Raw genomic sequence first — 20,205 nt, 5'->3', positions numbered from 1 at the left:
GCGCCGCAATGCGGCGCGTGGCGCCAGTTTTGAGGCGCTGAGACCCCTCAGTAGCGCTGGCAGCCGTTTGGGCGCGGCGCTACTGAATTTTTGGCGCGCGCAGGGGGACTTAGCGCCGGCACTAACTTCCGGCACTAAAGCCCTCGCTGCGCCAAAACCGAATTTCTAGGCCAAAGACTGCAGACAGTCATTGTGGTCATGTGACATTTTGCCACAGCGATAGCACTTCTTTTCTTGTTTCAATGACATTTTAGTAGTTCAATATTCCAGGGATTTTTGTTGAATTTCTAAAGCGCCACGTGCTGCTGCTTCCATTGATATTGCGATACTCAGAGCCTTCTCCAATGTGAGGTCTTTTTCAGATAGGAGTTTTTTTTGTGTGCTTTCATTTTGCATGCCACACACAAATCTGTCCCTCAATGCGTCTGATAAGCCCACTCCAAATTGGCAATGTTCTGATAATTTGCGCAACTTTGCCAAATATTCAGAAATGCTTTCATTTTTACTCTGGTTCCGTTTATGGAATTTAAATCTTTTGGCTATGAGCAGTGGTTTGGGGCTTAAATGGTCTTGGAGTGTGTCCACTATTTGTTTGAATGTTTTGTTTGCTGGCTTTTCAGGGGTTAATAAACTACGTAGCAGCCCATATGTCTTCGCGCCCATAACACTCAGCAAAACAGTGGCTTTCTTTTCTACCTCCACTCCGTTAGCCTCACAGTACAATTCTACTCTTTCAATGTAAGTTGCCCAGTCTTCAATGCTGCTATCAAATGCTGCAATCATGCCAATCATCGCCATTTTTTTTTCCAAACCCGTTTTTCTTTCTTTACTAGTTAGCTAGCGTCATGCAAGTCCTGTGCACTTTTCACTTGACTTACGTATCCCCTGCCTAGCTTAGCAAGCGTGCTCCGTTTTCTCTACCTTCTCGCTCCTTTCTTCCAAATTTCGGTGTCCTCTGGATGCGATGCCAGAATTGGAAGATATAGGTTCATAATTCTCATCGCCAATTTGTTGTGTTTGTACCACTATACACAACTACATAAAATAATAAAGCAGCAGAGACTGAGAGTAACTTCAAGTGATCTTTACTGGTTAACTGGAACTTCGGCACTGACTATACAAATCGATACACGTCTGTTATATACGCTCGCAACTAAGGATGTACATCCGCAAAACAAAGTAGTCCCTTCAATGTTGTATACATTACAGTGATGGCGGGGGGGCGCGCAGTACCCGCAGCGTGTGACGACTCCCCCTGTTCGGAGGTACCTTCCTCCTTGCGGTCCTCCTCCTCTTCCAGGGGGTCGTGTCTTCTTTTGAGTACAGAGGGACACAGAGGGCGGGATACCTGCATGTCTGCTGAGGCCTCCTCCTCTGCTCCCTCCGGTGGAACAGGCTTCTTGGGCCCCTCGGGCCCAAGCCCGGCCACAGGTCTTGATTTTTCTGCTACGGCAGTTGCGGCCACAGGCTTGGGCACGAGGCCCCTCCTACTCTTGTACATCCCCACCAAATCTGCGAGGAGCGCGGGCGTAAGGGGCGCAAAGTCCAATGGCTGACTGTCCTCCATGAGAGGACCCACCTTAAGGTGTTTGGTTTTGCGCTACGCCTTCCTTCCGACTGGACGCTCTCACTCCCCCCTGCCGGAGGCCTTGATGGCGTTGGCCTCCGACGTCGACCGCGCATCTGTTGGTCTTGACGCGCGGACAGACCCGGGGGGAGGAGCGGCGGCGGCGCCAGCCTCGGCCGCACTAGATAATCTGGTGCCCTTGGTGGCAGGGCAGTTTTTCCTTATATGCCCCAGCTCCTTACAGGCGTGGCACTGCACACCATCCGACGTCCAGAAGGCGCGGTAGGCGGTCCCCTCGTGATGCACCACAAACGCGCCGTCAGTGTCCTCCTCCCGTGCCAGCTGGATGAAGAGCTGGCACCGGAAGGAGAAAATGTGGCGAAGGCTGGCTTCCCGGAAGCCGAGCGGGATGGGCGTAATCCCTGACCTCACCTCCCCAAGTTGGCGTAGGTGGGGGAGGAAGAGCTCACCAGGAACAAAGGGCGAGATGTTCAAAACGACCACCCTCTGCGCGGTGGCCTCAAGAGGGTCCACCGGCAGAAAGGTCCCGCCCATGGTGAGGCCCTTTTCGATGGCCAGGGACACTGCCCGCTCCGACCCCAGGAAGAACACAGCCTTCCAGTACATTTTTGAGGCTGCTACAATGGCTGAAGGGCCGACAACCCCAGCCATGGCTTTTACGCAAGCCTCAATTGTCATATTGGGGTGAGTATAGCTCTTGACCCCATGTTTCCTTGTTATTAATTTAAATGGTGATGGGGCAGCAGAAGCAGTGGGAGCAGCTGTGGCTGTGGCTGCCACGCCTGCATACGTCCTTGCTGACCCGTCACCGGCGAAGATGTGGTCGCCATCATTGGGTGGTTCTAAGAGCTACACTCACCCCAAGTCACAGGCCTAAGGATGGTAATAATAGCCTCGAGTTTTTTTTTAATCTCCAATCCTGAGCAGAGGGAGTTGTTAAAATGAAGGCACACCTCTCCCCTTATTGACTGAAATTGGGAGAGGGGACTTCTCCCCTCTGCTCAATAGGTAATTAGCAAAAAATAAATAGAGGTGCCTTTTAGAGAGAGAGGCAGAGAGAGACAAAGAGAGAGAGAGAGAGAGAGAGAGAGGAGGTGGGAAGGAGGGAGGCCGCAAGGGCAGGGTCGCCACTCAGAATGGTGGGTGGGTGGGTGTTGGCAGGGGTGCACTCTCCGATGAAAATTAAAGTCTCTGCTGGTGGTCTTCTAGTGGGGGGAGAAGATGTCTTCACCTGGGAAGCTGGAGATGCCCAGACTCAGTCCTCCACCAGGTCTTAATGATGTTCAATTAAGTGGTGACTTCACCTAGGCAGCTCAAGCTGTCCCAGGTCAGGCAATGGGTGTTTATTAGTGGTGTGCGCGGCCTAGTGTTTTCCAAGAGCCACACACACACACACGCACACATACCCCTTGATGTTCCGTCCTTCTTCTTTACTTTTTTCCTTCCCCCACCGACAATACAAAGGGGGAAAAATTTGGCTGGTTGCGCCACCCATTAGCGCCTAAAGAGGTCGAGAAGTGGGGCGCTAACCAACTAGCGCCCGGGCGCAGTGAACCCTGTGCCTCTTCCCAAATTGAGCGGACATTTAGCACCGGCGCTAAACCGTTGTGCCCGCACACCAGCGCATGCAGATCATGTCGTCATTTCAGTGTGCAACGCCCTTGGGCCGCCCCGGACCGGAAATTCAGTGGCGCCCCCCTCCGTTCCGCCTGGCGCTAACAAGGACAGGTTACCTGGAACGTTTCCCAGTCGCTGTCGGGCTGGGGGGGCACTATTAAAAGGGGACTCTTCCTGGATTATTAGTGGTTGCCATTTTTGGACCACACCTTCTTTGAGAGAGAGAGAGAGTTGCTCAGAGACAAATGGAGAGCCATTTCTGCAGTGAGCCAGTGCTGGCTGAGGAACTTTAGCCTTCTGAACATACCTTTGCAGTTGCTAAGCTTCTCAACTGGCATAACTTTCAGTGCGCACTTACTATGGGGGCTGCATTGGATGGGAACGCCGTCCTTCTCAATCATATTGACAGGGCACAGAGACGCAGGGATAGAGTGGCAGGCATGGCCAGACGGAGGAGGAGGGCCTACAGACGTCGGCACACGAGACCTTACGCTGCCAGGGTTTTCCGCCAACAGTTTTCGTATATCAACATGTCGGAGGAGCAGTGTTTCCGAAGGCTGCACTTTAGTAAGGAGGTGGTCACTGAGCTGTGCCACCTGCTTCAGCCAGATCTGCAGCCTCAACTAAGGTGCAGGACATCTGTCGGTGGCTGTGAAGATAACTGTGGCTCTAAACTTCTATGCCAGCGGCTCCTTTCAGGCCGCTACTGGGGACATTGCCAACATCTCACAGTTCGCGGTGCATTGCTGCATCCGTCAAGTGACTAATGCCCTCTTTAAAAGGAGACGGCATTACATCTCCTTCCCAATGACCCCGGACAAGCAGCGAGAGCGCGCAGAGGGCTTCGCAAGGATAGCGGGCTTCCCCATGGTGCAGGGTGCCATTGATTGCATGCATGTGGCTTTGCGGGCACCTCTAGAGAATGCGGAGGATTTCCACAACCGAAAGGGGTTCCATTCTTTGAATGTGCAGCTGGTCTGTGACCACCGACAGCTGATACTCGCTGTCAATGCCCACTTTCTGGGCAGCAGCCATGACGCCTTCATCCTGCGCCAGACTTCTGTGGCAGACCTTTGAGGCCCCGGCTCACCCAGGAGGCTGGCTTCTCGGGGACAAGGGCTATCCTCTGTGCCCCTGGCTGATGACCCCGCTCCATTCGCCCAGTACCCCTGCTGAAGAACGTTACAATGAGAGCCATCAAGCAACCAGGAACATCATTGAGCACACAATCAGCATGCTGAAGCAACGGTTCCGCTGTCTGGACCATTCCGGAGGAGCCCTTCAGTACTCACCTGAGCGAGTCTCCCACTTCGTGGTTGTGTGTTGCAAGCTGCATAACCTGGCAATCCTCAGGACCCAGCCAATGCCACCAGACATTGAAGCACCAGCAGAGGAGGAGGAGGAGGAGCACCAAGACGGGAGGGAGGCACAAACTGCAAGGGCTGTCCGTCAGAGGCTTATTGCAAGTCGCTTCTAGGCCCCTCTGAGGGAATACTTTCTGCCATTCCAAGAACATGAATGGAACCGTTCTGCTACCCCTAAGCCGGTCAAGGCAAAAATTCGTGCAAAGAACAGACATGGACATTGTGAATAAATAAATTTAACAAAATGTGTATCCTTCCCGCATGACAAAGCAATGGAAACAAACAGCAAAACAAACAGAATGCCATATAACTTTCACTCCCTGGAGACTGTCCAAAACATATCTGTCTCTCACACCCTGGAGACAATGTCCAAAACATAACCAACATTCAGACCAGCATCCTCGGCCTTGAATGAAAGAAAGAACATAATTTAGCAGCACCTTCTACTTTTTGCCCCTCGATGGTGATCTGCTTCCCTTGCGGAATTGCCCCCTTCCCACCCTGCAGCTCTTCCGTAATGGGACCCCAGTGGCTGAAGCAAGGCTGGGGGAGGCCTGCTGACTGTCCATAACTGAGACCGCAGATGCCCTTGAGGGACAGCCTGGACCAGCTCTGGGCCTGGAGGGCCCTGCTGCTGAATGCTCCAACTCTGCATGGATGGAAGCAGTCTGTCCTACAGGTGGTGGCAGCTGCAGTGGGGAAGTGCCAGTGGTGGCATCAGGAATGCTGTCATCCTGAGAGCAGACAGCAGCTCCCTGGTCAGCCGACACACTGGCACTCTGACGGGGCAGCACCGCAGCATGCACAGCAATCGGCTGGTGCACAGATTGCTGGCCTGCTGTGGCGCGGCGAGGGCCCCGGGGAATCCTGCCCGATCCAGCGAGGGTGGCAGCAGTCAGTGCTCGCGTGGCCTCAATCTGCATCTGCATGAGACCAGCCACTGACTGCATGGCAGCACTCAGCACTTGCGTTGCAGGTGCCAGTGCTTCGCCGAAGTCCTGGAGAATCCTTGCCAGTGCTGCGCCAAAGTCCTGCACACTCCTTGCCTGTGCTGCGCCGAAGTCCTGGACAATCCTTGCCAGTGTCTCAACAGAGTCGGGCATCCTTGCCACCGCAGCCATGAGCTCAGTGCGCCTCAGCCCAGTCTGGGCGCTCATTTCTGCGAGGGCACGCACCTCTTCTGCGCTCTGTGCAGCAGCACTCATGGCCTGACTCACCCTCCGGGGAGCCCCCACGCGTCCCTACCCCCCTCGCGTTGCTGCAGGCCACTGGGTCCTGGAGCTGCATCCTCCTCAGACCATTCCCCCCGGCTCCCCTCCAGGGAAGGCGTCTCCCCAGTCTGGACATGGCTTGCCTGAGTGTGGCATGGATGGTCTGGCTTCCTCCTCCTCGTCGCCTCCAGAGTCACTCGCACTGGCAGCTTGAGGGCCCGCCTCCTGAGCTGGTGATGCAGCATCTGAAAGCAGGGAGGTTCAAGAGTGGCTTTAGCGAAAGGACAGGGTGGCAGCAAGGGATGCATGAGTGCTGCAATGCTCTGAGTTGGCTCGAGAGTGAAAAAGCATGCTGGTGTGGGGAACAAGTGGAAGGAGAGAGGTCAAAAAGGTGATGACCTTACCATTGCTGTCCACAATGGGGCCGGCATCTCCAGAGGCGACGGGGCCAATCATCCGGCTTGCCACAATCCGGTGGACTCGCTCCTCCAGGTCTGTAAGGGTCTGCAGGTGAGGCTGGCCTCCTCCGGTCCGATGCTGCTGCCTTCTATTATTCGCCAGCTTGGCCTGCAAGAGAAAGGACGGGGTATGATGAAACCTGCAGCCCTGATCTGGCATGACATGCATCCCATGGTCGATTAGCCCTTACATTATGCTGCCCTGATCTGGCATGACATGCCTTCCATGATCGATTAGCCCTTACATTATGCACAGAGCTGAATGTGCGTGTGTGTTTCCAGAAAGGGCCATGGGTGCTGGATGACAGCTGGCCATTGGGGCTTTGCACACCCTCTGGCCATAAAGTGAGGTGCAGATGGAGGGATGAAGATGATTCTGAAAAAGGCACTCACCCTGACGACCCGAGTGAGGTCATTGAATATCTTCCTGCATTGCACAGGAGTCCTGGGAACCATGCTGCTGGAGGTGACTCTGTGGGAAACCTCCCTCCAAGCTCTGCGATAGTTGCTGTGTTGAGGCCTCCTGCCATTCTCTGGCTAGAGCACAGATCGCCTGCGCTCTACCGTGCCAACCAGAGCATCCAATGCCCCCTCGCTGAAGCGCTGCGCTCTCACCCTGGCCCTCTCCATATTGATGCAGTTGTCGATGCCACAGGTAGGTTACCGCCGAGTTTGAGGCCTACGAGGTGCAGGGTGCAGCTGCAGATGATAATCGATCTGCCCCTTTAAGAGCTGGCCGGCGCCAGCATGTCTGGCTGAAATTGATAATTGACAGCACCTGCGCTGCGCCCGTCCGCGGAGAAATTGTGTCACGCCACCAGGTTAGCACCTTAAGACTATCGTGCAGCGCCTGATTTAGCACCGCAATCACCTTCAGGGGTGCAGCTACCCAATAACACTCGATGTGGCGATAAATTGCACCTGGCGTTAACTTTGCGCACCGCCAATACTAGCGCCCCAAACGGGGTGATACCGAATTTCTCCCCCAAAGTCTTTGGGAGAATGCACCAAGATAACACCCACCTGTAGATGATGCTCTTCCCTCCTTCCAAACAGTTGATGTTGGTTGTTCTGTTGTTTTTCTCCCCTCTCTCAAAATGGAGGCTAATTGGGGAGGCAGTGTGGGAAAGGCCTCTCCTCTGGTGGTGGTGTTTATTCTCGTGGGCCTTCCCTTTTCTTTTCTCTCTCTTCTCCTGTCCTCTCCCTCCAGGCACTTCAGTTGCTGCAACTGTTGATATTGTGTTGATGTTGGTGGTGGTCTGCAATCTGGTCTTCTCCTCCTCTTCCTGGTCAAAGAGACCACCACCACTCTAGTCAACTCTCCTTCTCCTTTGCTCCTTCTTCTCCTTGCTGAGCCAACTGCACAGCCAGCAATGCTTAGAATGAGGTGCTGCAGCATCAACGAACCTCCCCTTTAATTACTGAAAAAAGCATGTGGCAATCATGACTTGCAATTAGACTGCACCTGATATTTGTCCACCCTTTGAGTGTACTCTTTTTGATAGGGGTGGATAAACAAATGATCTGTAACTTAATAAAACTTAACAAATTAAATTAAAATTTGGTTCCCGGTGGTGATAATGCACTCCAGTCCCCGCGGCGCCCACCGGTCGCGGAATGCCTCAAGTGTGCCGGTGGACACCATGTGCTCCATCTCCAGGGCCACCCGGGCGCGAACATGGCCGCGGAAGAGAGGCAGGCAATCGGGCCGAACGACCGCCTCGACCGCCCGCTGCCTGGACCAATTGATGGCTTTTTTGGCCAGGCCCAGGAGCAGCCCCACGAGGAGGTCCTCCGATCTGCCCGCTCCCCTCCGCACCGGGTGACCAAAGATCAGGAGCGTGGGACTGAAGTGCAGCCAAAAAACGAGAAGCAGCCCCTTCAAGTAGTGAAAGAGGGGCTGCAACCTCTCACACTCCATGTAAACATGAAACACGGACTCCTCCAGGCCGCAGAAAAGGCAGGCGGCCTGGGAGTCCGTGAACCTATTTATAACCATATTGTACGGGACTGCTCCGTGCAACAACCTCCAGGCCAAATTTCCAATAGAACAAGGGAGGACTCCCGCGTAGAGAGCCCTCCATTGGGGACCTCTGCCTCTGCCGGACAGCAAGATGGCACACCAAGGTGTGTCCGGACGGCAGGCGAAGATGGCAAAGTGGAGAGTGTGCAGGAGCAGCCTGTACAGGAAACACCTCCGTGCGGAATGAAAAGGCATGGAGGGTATTTCCCCAAGACGGCTCAAGTTGTGAGGTGCCGGTTCCCGAGAGGGATTTCGGGGCCATGCGCCGATGAGGAATTCCGTCCAAACGGGAGTCAGTTCAGACGGGATCGCCCCACGTGCTTGAGCCTACTCAATACACCTAGTGGAGTCAGGCCCAGTGCCACTTTCAAAGACTCGATGGCTTTGACCGTGAGCCGGACGTTGGCCTAAGACAGGTGCTGTGCCAGCTCCTCTGGTGCCATCCAGCCCGCTCCTCCGCCATCGAGCAGGTCCCCGACTCTAGTCACCTTGCCAGGCACAGCCCTGCGCTCCGCCAGCCACCCGAACCCGCAGTCGTGGAGGTGCGGATTCCTGAGCAGCGGCTCCCGAAGGACAGCCGCCACTCCTGATGGGGGGAGAGCTTCGCCTGGAAGCGACGTCGTTCCAAACCCATAGCAGTTCCTGGTAGAAGACAGGCAGCTCCCGCAGGCAGGCATGCGTACCGCCCACTTTCACAAACAGGAGCTGCGTGCCGTAGTTAAGGCTGTGCAGCTGGCGGAAGAAATACGTCGCCAGCGCACACCATCTAGGAGGATTCTCGACGTACAGGTATCGCTGCAGCGTCTGAAGATGGAAAGTCGCAGCCTGGGTGCGAAGGCACAACAGCGCCTGACCGCCCACCCTAAGCGGGAGACACAGAACCGCGGCAGAGACCCAGTGCTTCCTTTTGTCCCAGAAGAAGTCGATGAGCTTCTTCTGCATCTTGGCGACAAACGCAGGGGGAGGGATCAAAGTGACCAACCGGTACTGTAATGCATATACCTTTAAGTGGGGAACTATCTTTTACAGCTCATGTATACTGCAGTACCGGCAGTGACCACAACTGTATATAGCCCTGAGTAGTAATCTGTACAGATCAGTTGCAGTGTGAGTCACGTTGAGTAAACACCTGTTGTACCGTTCTCCGCAGTCTGTGTCTTATTATACACGGACGTAACATTGGCGACAAGGCAGGTTCGAACCTACCTGCAACTCTGCATCACCTCCCGGGGATTCATTCCTGGAGATCAGTGGATTGGAGGTCAAGGCCAGAGACTCGGGCGTCGATCACGGGCAACTGCCCAGTCATCCAACAGAGACATGAGAATTGCGGGGGAGGCTTTCGAGAGCCAGGCTTGGCTTGCCAGTCGAGGTGGTCCAGCGAAACGGGCTGGCAACAGGTAGTGCGCAGACCCTTCCTGGACAGCGGCGAACTGGAGCCCGACCGAGCGGCACAGCAAAGGGCCGAGCAGCGTTGACGGGGGAGAGAGAGAGAGGGCAGAGCGCACAGGGCGCAGCCGGTGTTCAGTGGCCGAGCAGCGTCGGATAGAGAGAGAGAGAGATGCGCAGAAACCCGCGAGGTGCCGCCATTGCCACGAGGACCGCCGAGAGCGGCGTTGGCAGCAGCGCAGAAGAAGCGCGCGAAACCTATAGGGTGCCGCCATTGCCACGAGAACCGCCGGGAGCGGCGTCGGCAGCAGCGGGGGAGGAAGGAAAGCGCGGGAGACGCCATTTTAAGCCACACCCAAAATGCCGAAGAGTGGCAGTATCACCGCATTTGACAATGAAGTCGAAGATTGGACTACATATAGAAACATAGAAACAGAGAAGATAGGAGCAGGAGTAGGCCATTCGGCCCTTCGAGCCTGCTCCGCCATTCAACGAGATCATGGCTGATCATCCAAACCCTAGCACCCGGTCCCTACACCAACAGCCATCCCAACCAAGCCCTATCCCCGTAACCCCACATATTTAATCCCCCCTAACACTAAGGGCCAATTTTTTTATCATGGCCAATCAACCTATCCCGCACATCTTTGGACGAACCTTTGGACATATGTCGAACGAATAGCGGTGTACTGCAAGGCAAATGGGGTGTCAGATGACAAGAAAGCGTCGGTATTGTTAAATTTAATGGGTGCAAAGACGTATGGTTTATTACGAAATCTAGTAACCCCAACGAAGCCAATGGAAAAGAGTTTTGAAGACATAGTAACGATACTAAAGGAACATTTAAACCCCACACCGCTGCTGATAGCAGAAAGATTCAAGTTTCACAAACGGAACCAGCATAAGGATGAAAGCAATGCTGATTATTTAACAGAACTGCGCAAACTATCAAGACACTGCCAGTTTGGAGCGGGATTGGCAGATACCTTAAGGGATAAGTTTGTGTGTGGGCTTCAAAGTGAAGGAACCCAGAAACGGCTTTTATCTGAAAAGGACCTTACGCTGGAAAAGGCTTTCAGCATTGCGGTATCATATGAAGCAGCAGCACGGGGCGCTGCAGAGATACAACAGAGACCGCAAGAATACGGCACAAATGAAATGTCATATGGAACAGAGAAGTGCTATCGCTGCAGCAGAACAACACACGACCAGAATGATTGCTGGTTCAAAGACAAAGTGTGCAGACAGTGTGGAAAAGTAGGACACATAGCACGAGTCTGCAGGTCGGGAAAGAAAACCAGCAATAAGAAACCGACCAAAGGAAAGTACAAGAAGGTACATAAGATAACGTAGAATAGTTCAGACGAACAAAAGAGTGATAACGACTCCGAAAGCAGGGAACTGAGTTGTCTGAAACTACATAATGTGATCACAACGGAGGATCACCGAACCATTTGGGTCACCCTCAAGATAGCAGGAGTCCAGGTAAAGATGGAATTGGACACAGGATCAGCCCTAACAATCATAAACCGACGGGACTACGAGCGGCTATTCTCACACATACCCTTGAGAGACACAAAAATTATTTTGAAGACGTACACGGGGCAAAAAGTCTACCCCAAAGGAAAAATAAGGGTGACCGTTATATATAACGGTAAGGAAACACCAAAACTAGACCTGTATGTATTGCAAGATGGAGGACCACCATTACTGGGACGTGAATGGATCCGGAAAATACAACTGGATTGGCATTCCATACAGGCACTGACTGTGGCTGACAAAAAGGATGATGACGTCACACCTGGGCGACTGTCAAAGATCCTAACTGACGTGAAAGAAGTGTTCCAGCAAGGACTCGGAACACTGAAAGGCATGACAGCGACGATTAAAATTGAAGAAAACGCAAGCCCAAAATTTTTTAAGGCCAGACCGGTACCTTATGCGATCTGCCCAGCCGTCGAAGCAGAGCTGGAGAGTCTGGAACGTTCAGGTGTACTGTCCAAGGTAGACTGGAGCGAGTGGGCTACACCCATTGTCCCTGTGATGAAAAAGTCATTGAGCAGCACGCCTGGGGAACCAAGGAAGGTTCGCATCTGTAGGGACTTTAAGGTAACAGTGAACCCGGTCCTTCACATCATACAATATCCACTTCCACGGATTGAAGATATTTTCGCCTCGCTATCTGGAGGGAAACGCTTCACTAAGATTGATCTGGCCCAGGCATATCTGCAAATGGAGGTAGAAGAAGCATCAAAAAAATACCTCACAATCAACACCCATAAAGGTCTCTACCAATACAACCGGCTGGTATTCGGGGTAGCATCAGCTCCGGCTATTTGGCAGAGGGCAATGGAACAAGTCCTGCAAGGGATCCCAGGGACCCAGTGTTATTTGGACGACATCCTGGTCACGGGCGAAAATGACAGTGATCACCTTGCCAACCTGGAGCAGGTGCTCACTAGATTGCAGGAATATGGGCTCCGAGCTAACCGCCCCAAATGCGAGTTTTTTAGAAAACAGATCTCGTATTGTGGCCACGTTATCGATAAAGAAAGGTTACATAAGTCCCCAGAGAAGATTGAGGCGGTAGTCAAGGCTCCAACACCGGAAAATGTGTCACAACTGAGGTCATTCCTCGGGCTGGTAAATTACTACCATAAGTTCTTGCCAAATTTGTCTACAATACTACACCCACTGAACACCCTACTGCAAACTGGGGTGCCATGGAAGTGGAGTGACGAATGTAGACGAGCTTTCCAGAAGAGCAAAACACTAATCACATCGAAAGAGGTATTGGCCCATTACAACCCAGCATTACCAATTCGGTTGGCATGTGATGCGTCAACCTACGGCATTGGAGCAGTGCTGTCGCACAAATTCTCGGACGGCTCAGAGAGGCCAATAGCCTTTGCGTCACGATCACTAACCTCAGCCGAGCGTAACTACGCCCAGATTGACAGGGAGGCCCTCAGCCTAGTGTGGGGAGTGAAAAAGTTCAATCACTATCTGCACGGGCAGAAATTCACCTTGCTGACTGATCACCAGCCTCTTGTCTCCATTTTTAATCCAAAGAAGGGCGTTCCGGTAATGACTGTGCAACGACTACAAAGATGGTCACTTTTTCTAGGGGCGCACCACTATGAGATTGAATATAAGGGCACGAAACAGCATGGAAATGCTGATGGGCTATCACGCCTGCCACTGCCTACTGTGGAGGAAGCACCAGCACTGGATCCTGTAGAAATATTCCATTCGACTATAGTTGAATCCCTACCGGTAACTAACGCTTGTATCGAAAAGGAAACCCGAAATGACCCGACACTGTCTCGGGTATATGATTTGACGGTGAAGGGATGGCCAGCACATGGCGACTCACTGTTGCCAGCATTCTCGACAAGGAGAGAATAGCTGTCAGTGTGCCGGGGGACCTTGATGTGTGGATCCCGAGTGGTAATTCCACCCAAGTTAAGGGATAGAGTGCTCAATGAGCTTCATGAGGGTCATCTGGGAGGGGTAAAAATGAAAAGCCTAGCCAGGGCTTATGTGTGGTGGCCGGGAATCGATAAACAAATCGAGGACCTGACCAAGAGCTGCTCAGGATGCCAGAGAGTCCAAAATGCACCACCACAGGCCCCTCTACACACATGGGAGTGGCCCTCATCTCCATGGCAACGGGTGCATATTGATTTTGCTGGTCCATTCATGGACTCAATGTTTTTAATAGCCGTGGATGCGCACTCGAAATGGCCTGAGGTCATCAAAATGTCCTCCACCACCACGGAGAAAACTATTGCAGTCCTACGGACCATTTTTGCCAGGAATGGCTTGCCAGAACAGATTTGCTCCGACAACGGACCACAGTTTGTGTCCGAAGAGTTCTGGAAGTTCTTGAAAAAGAATGGGGTAAGGCATTACACATCCGCCCCGTATCATTCAGCTACAAATGGATTGGCTGAGAGATTCGTACAAACCTTTAAGAAGGCAATAAAGGCTATGTTCAATGACAACATTCCGCTGCAGCACAAGGTGGGCAATTTCCTGTTCGCCTACCGGAGTGCGACACATGCAGTCACCAACCAGGCCCCAGCCATGATATTCTTTAACCGAAGGTTAAGATCTCGCCTGGATTTGCTCAGACCAAATGTACGAAGAGATGTTGAGAGTAAGGAATTCCAGCACATCCATGAGAAGCCAACAAGGAGCTTCAATGTAGGGCAACCAGTCTTGGCCCGCGACTACCGAACAGAAAAATGGCAGCCAGGAACGATATGCACACGGCAGGGCCCACTAATGTACACAGTGGACGTTGGGGAGAGCATCGTGAGACGCCATGCTGACCAGATCCTAGAGTCACAGGAACAAGTCAACCCCATGCCTTGCCCATACGTACCCGGTGATGAACCCGACGTACAGGTCGCATCTACCCCAGAAACAGTAGCATCGGAAGCTGATGAACCAACCGACGACAGGGGGCCAGAATCGCCTCCGCACCAAGAGCAAGACACTCGGGAAAGGCGCTATCCAGAAAGGATCAGGAAGCCTCCCCAAAGACTGAATATATAAATAGACTATTTTCATCTAATGTTGCATGTTAAAAGTGTTAATTGTAATTAGTTTGATATTTAATTGTTAAATGAGTGTTATGGTACTGCTAATCTAAAAGGGGAGGAATTGTAATGTATATACCTTTAAGTGGGGAACTATCTTTTACAGCTCATGTATACTGCAGTACCGGCAGTGACCACACCTGTATATAGCCCTGAGTAGTAATCTGTACAGATCAGTTCCCATGTGAGCCACGTTGAGTAAACACCTGTTGTACCGTTCTCCGCAGTCTGCGTCTTATTATACACGGACGCAACAGGTAACACAACATGGCGGCCATCAGCTGGTTTATGACCAGCGCTCGACCCCTGTAGGACAACACTCGGAGCAGTCCTGTCCAACGTCCTAGGCGAGCAGTGACTTTGGCCTCCACCTCTTGCCAGTTCGCCGGCCAAATAGAGGAGGTGTGTGATGCTCCAGGCGAAGGGCCTGAACTCCTCCGGCAGGGAGTCCACCCACCACTGACCCACCAGGAGTCCGGAACATTTCTCCCAGTTGATCTTGGCGGAGGATGCGTCCGAGTAAATCTGCTGGTATTCCCGCATCCTCCGCAAGTCGACGGGATCCGTGACCGTGAGGAGCACGTCATCGGCGTAAGCCGAGAGGACCGCCTCCACGCCCGGCCCTTGCGGAGCCAGTCCCGTCAACCTCTTCCGCAAGAGGCGCAGGAAAGGCTCCACGCAAACGGCGTATAACTGACCGGACATGGGGCATCCCTGACACACCCCCCTCCCGAAGCGAAGGGGCACTGTCAAGGACCCGTTAACTTTAATCAGACACTCCACGGCGGCGTACAGAAGTCAGATCCGGGCGACGAAATGCGTCCCGAACCCGAATGCGCGCAGAGTCCCGAAGAGATACTCGTGATCCATCCTGTCGAACGCCTTCTCCTGATCCAGGGAAAAGAAGGTGACCGACAGACCAGCCCTCAGGGAATGGCGGACCAGGTCCCGGACCAGATGGATGTTGTCGTGGATGGTCCGACCCGGGATCGTGTCGGACTGGTCGGGGTGGATCCAGCAGACATGGCCCTGGCAAAAATTTTATAGTCCGTGCTGAGGTGAGAGACTGGGCGCCAGTTCTTATGTAGGCGGCGATCGCCCTCTTAGTCAGCAGGACAATGACCGCCCTGCGCCAAGAGAGGGGCATCTCCCCGGTCGCCAGACTTTCCCCCAGGACCTGCACATAGTCGCACCCCAAGACATCCCAGAATGCCCTGTGGAACTCCACGGTCAGCCCGTCCAGCCCGGGGACTTTCCCCTGGAGAGCTGGCCAAGGGCGCCGGTCAGCTCCGCCAGGCTTAGCGGAGCATCCAATTTTTTGGCGCCCTCCAGGCCGACCTTCGGCAGGTCCTCCCACAAAACTCTGCGCGCATCCTCGCTGGACGGATCCGGAGAGAACAGAGCCCCGTAACAGGCCCGGGCCGCCGCGCTGATTCCCTCCGGATCCGAGACCAGAGATCCGTCGTCGGCCAGCAGCCCCAAGAGCTGCTTACGGACCCCTCGTCTTTTTTGCAGCAAGTAGAAGAAGGGGGAGCCGCGGTCCAGGTCCCGCAGGAACTGCATCCGCGACCTCACGTAAGCGCCTCGGGACCCAACGAGCTGCAGGTCCTTCAGCGCGCCCTTCTTCAGGGCCGGGTCTTCGACGACTTAACCGAGACGGGACTCCAGGTCGAGCACCTCCTTCTCCAACTGCCTGACTCAGGCACCCCGCCTCTTGGTCGACCCCTTCGCGTACTCCTGACAGAAGAGACAGACATGAGCCTTGCCCATGTCCCACCATAGCCTCAAGGTGGGGAAGCCCCCCTGCTTCCTTCTCCAGTTGGCCCAAAGCCGACGAAATGAATCCTGGAACCGCACATCCTCCAGCAGCAGGTTGTTAAAATGACAGTACGCGGACCCCCGCAGTGCGCGCAGCGGAGCGAGCTCCGCCCACACCAGGTGGTGGTCCGTGCGCGGCACCGGCCGCATGGAAGCCGCCGGAACACAGGAGACGTACGCCCGGGAAATGTAAAGGTGGTCGATTCTGTACCTTCCTCCCCCAGACCTCATGCTAGTGATGGCACTGGAGTCGGGATGGAGATTTCGCCAGACGTTCACCAAGTCGAAGGACCCGACCAGGTCCCTCAACTTCTCCATCGCTGCCGGGCTTTGTGGGGGACCCGAACGTTTGCAGTTAAAATTCCCCCCCGAGGATGACGCACTTGCCGACGTCGACGGAGCCCCGAAGAGCGTACACTTCATCAAAGAAGCGCACTTGCTGCACACCGGTCTGGGGGGCGTACACGTTCACTAGATGGAGCGGCACGCCCCCCAGGCGAACAGTGACCTGGAGCAAGTGGCCCGGCACATGCTCCTTGACCCCCAAGATCTCCGGCTGAAAATGTGGGGCCAGCAATATGGCCACCCCACTGGAATTGTTGGAGAGGTGACTCATGCTGGCCCCTCCTTGCCACTCCAGGAGCCACGTGGCCTCGTCTCCCGGAACGGGGTGGGTTTCTTGCAGGAAGCACACCGCATACTTCCCGTCCCAAAGGATCGAGAATTTATTGAATCTACGGCGTGCCTCCCTGCTGCTGTTGATATTGAGGCTGGCTATGGTTAGCTTCATGTCAGAAGCATTGTGCAACCTCTACCGACACGTAACGGGGGGCAGGGAGCGCAGTCACTTGAGAGCCACCACTCCCTCAGCAGCCCAGTGAGGAACGTTTTGAGCCGACGCAGCTGGAGCGGGCTCATGCCCTTGTCCGCGCCCATGATCTTTACAGTGGCGCGGATGGAGCCGATGTGCAGCGCCAACTACGACCACCTGTCAAGGGCCAGCCGGATCTTATTGCGACGACCCAGGCACGTGGCCATAAAATCCCGGAGTTCCGCAACGGGGATGAGGGGGGACTCGGTGTGGGGCAAGAGGTCATCCACCGCCTCGCTGGCGACGGAGTCCAAATCATCCTCCGCGCCCATCACCGAGTCCCCAACCTCCTCCAGGAGGTCATCACCAGCAGCTGACCTGTCCATCGCGCAGGGCGCAGCGAACGGCTTGGCCGCACCAGCCGGCCCTGCCTCTGCCCGGATCCCACCCCCAGGATTGGCGGCAGAGGAGTCCTCCCTGGGCTCCACCAGGGGTGCCGAGCCAGAAGGCGACGACGGTTCGGGGGCCCCCTCCACCTCAGATGCCAGAATGTCCAGAGAAACCGGGGAGAAAACAATTCCCAGTTCCTCCAGCACGTCCGGCGTCGACGTCAGAGACGGAGTCAGGGGGCCTTCCCCATCCCCGCCACCAGCCACCGACCCAGCGGACTGGGTATCTTGAATTAAAACCTCGACCAGGTCGAGCAGTCCCTGGGAGATGTCTGGGTCACATAGAAGCTGAGCTCACCCATCGAGCTCGCCCGCCCCAGTCCCCAGGACGCCCAACCCAGCGAGGAGTAACGGTTACGATATATTATTATTCGCCGTGGGTTGTTCCGCGGCCTCCCTCACGGGCAGGGTCTCTTCTCCATCCCGGGAGGCACGTGCCGGACAGACACATCTGTCTCACCCTCCCGAGGGACAGGCGACCCCTGCCGATTGCTCGTGATGGTGACGGCGGGGGAGCGGGGGGGCGCAGTACCTGTGATAATAATAATAACTTCCGGGGAGTTATGTCATCACTTCCTGTGAACTGTGAACTATGAACTATGAACTGTGTACATACCTCACTTCCTGTCATATGTCACTTCCTGTTGGACTGGTATAAATACTGGACTGTTCAGTATTGTAAGAGGCTTCTACCAGAGGCATGGTAAAGACCTCTCTTGTATATAGTGTGTTTATAAGTTACTTAAAGCTTACTTTAAAGTTACTTGATGGTAAGACTCCTTTTTCTTACATCAATTTAAGTAACTTAGTATTTACACTTACAAATACTAGACCTTCGGACAAACTCGGAGTTAAGGATCCAGGGAACCACCCATCATGGAGAGAATCCTTAGACCTATTCGTCTGGACTTGGACCCGAATACACCAGCAGCTGGCAGGGTATGGAAGCATTGGTACCGTACTTTTGAGAATTTTCTGGATGAATGTAAAGCGGATGCTCCTGCTCGATTGAGGATACTTATCAACTGTGTGACCCCAAAAGTGTTCCAATATGTTGATGAATGGGATAATTACGATGAGGTGATTCGGGCACTTAAGAAACTGTATGCCAAGACCCCAAATGAGGTCTATGCTAGACATCTACTGGCCACAGCCCAACAAGGGCCAGGGGAATCAATTAACGAATTCCTGCAAGAACTTCGCAGGCTCAGCATAGATTGTAACTTTCAGGCAGCCTCAGCTGAGCTGTACCGCGAAGAAATGATTCGTGATGCTTTCATCTGCGGGATGGCCTCTCCATTTATACGCCAGCGTCTACTAGAAAGTAAAACACTTGAGCTACAAAAAGCTTTTGACCTAGCTTGTTCTCTGGATTTGGCAAAGAGAAATGCAGACCTCTATCAGCTGCCCAGATCTCGATCTGCTGCTGTAACTGCAACCAGACAATTCAAGCGGTCTCAGGTGAACCCTATCATGGGGGAATCTAATTCTGATAATTCTGATGAAGAAGAGGAGGATGACCCCACTTTAGCAGCCTCTTGGCAATCTAGGAAGGAATGCTTCTTTTGTGGAGATGCTTTTCACCCTAGGAAAACCTGCCCTGCTCGCAATGCAATCTGCAGTTATTGCAAAAAAAAAGGACACTTTGCTAAAGTTTGCCTATCAAGGGCCTCTACGAGGGCCAATCCAGCTAAGTCCTACTGAACTGCCCCAATTAGGGCCTATCAAGATGCTCCAGCTAGGACCTATCAAGCTTCCTCTCGAGCTCTCTCCCGAAGAAGCACACCGAGAGTTTTAGCCACTCTCTGTGCAACGACACCAATTACAGCTGCTTGCCCACAGAACCTGTCTCATGCAGCCACAAAACTTTCAATTAAAGGGCATACCTTAGATGCCTTAATTGACTCAGGAAGTACTGATAGTTTCATTAAGGAACAGATTGTTGCGAAATTGAAACTACATGTCTTCCCATCGGACCAGGCAATTGCGATGGCTCAGTCATCACTTAATACCAGAATCTCCGGCTTTTGTGTTGTTGATATGACACTTCATGGTCGTATGTATCCCTCCACCCGACTTTCGGTGCTCAAGGACTTATGTAGTGATCTCCTCTTAGGGCTGGACTTCCAAAAACAGCATAAGAAACTCACCATTGAGTTCGGTGGATCCAAACCTGGACTTACTATTTCTAATATACCGTCTAAATTACCGTTTTGTGCATTGTCAGCAGCTTCACTTGATGAACCCTCATTATTTGCCAGTATTCCGCCTCGATGCAAACCAATAATAACGAAATCGCGGCGCTTTAATCAGGAAGACCAATCTTTTATTGCGGCTGAAATCTCTCGACTTCTAGCAGAGGATATCATCGAACCATATTCGTCGCCCTGGCGGGCTCAAGTCGTCATTGTCAAGAACCCTCTAAAACCTCACAAACAGCGACTATGCATTGATTATTCGCAAACCATCAATCAATACACCGACTTGGACGCCTACCCATTGCCACGCATTGATGATATGGTTAATAAACTGGCCGAATACAAAGTGTTCTCAACTTACGATTTAAAAAGTGCCTATCATCAGGTACCCTTGAAGGTCTCAGATAAGCAGTACACGGCCTTTGAGGCTAATGGACGGCTGTACCAATTTCGTCACCTCCCATTCGGGGTTACTAATGGAGTGGCTGTCTTCCAACGGGCAATAGATGGCCTGGTTAAGCAGGAAAACCTAAGGGACACTTTTCCCTATCTTGATAACATTACCATTGCAGGTCACGATCAACAGGAACACGACGCCAACCTCCAAAAATTTCGGGATGCCCTCCATCGCCGTAATTTGACCCTGAATGAATCCAAATCTGTTGAGTCGCA

This window comes from Somniosus microcephalus, chromosome 7 (genome assembly GCF_052327205.1).
Source record: "Somniosus microcephalus isolate GS21.2 chromosome 7, FLI_Smic_1.0, whole genome shotgun sequence".
NCBI classification, from domain to species: Eukaryota; Metazoa; Chordata; class Chondrichthyes; order Squaliformes; family Somniosidae; genus Somniosus; species Somniosus microcephalus.
Note: the sequence above shows the minus strand (reverse complement) of the source record.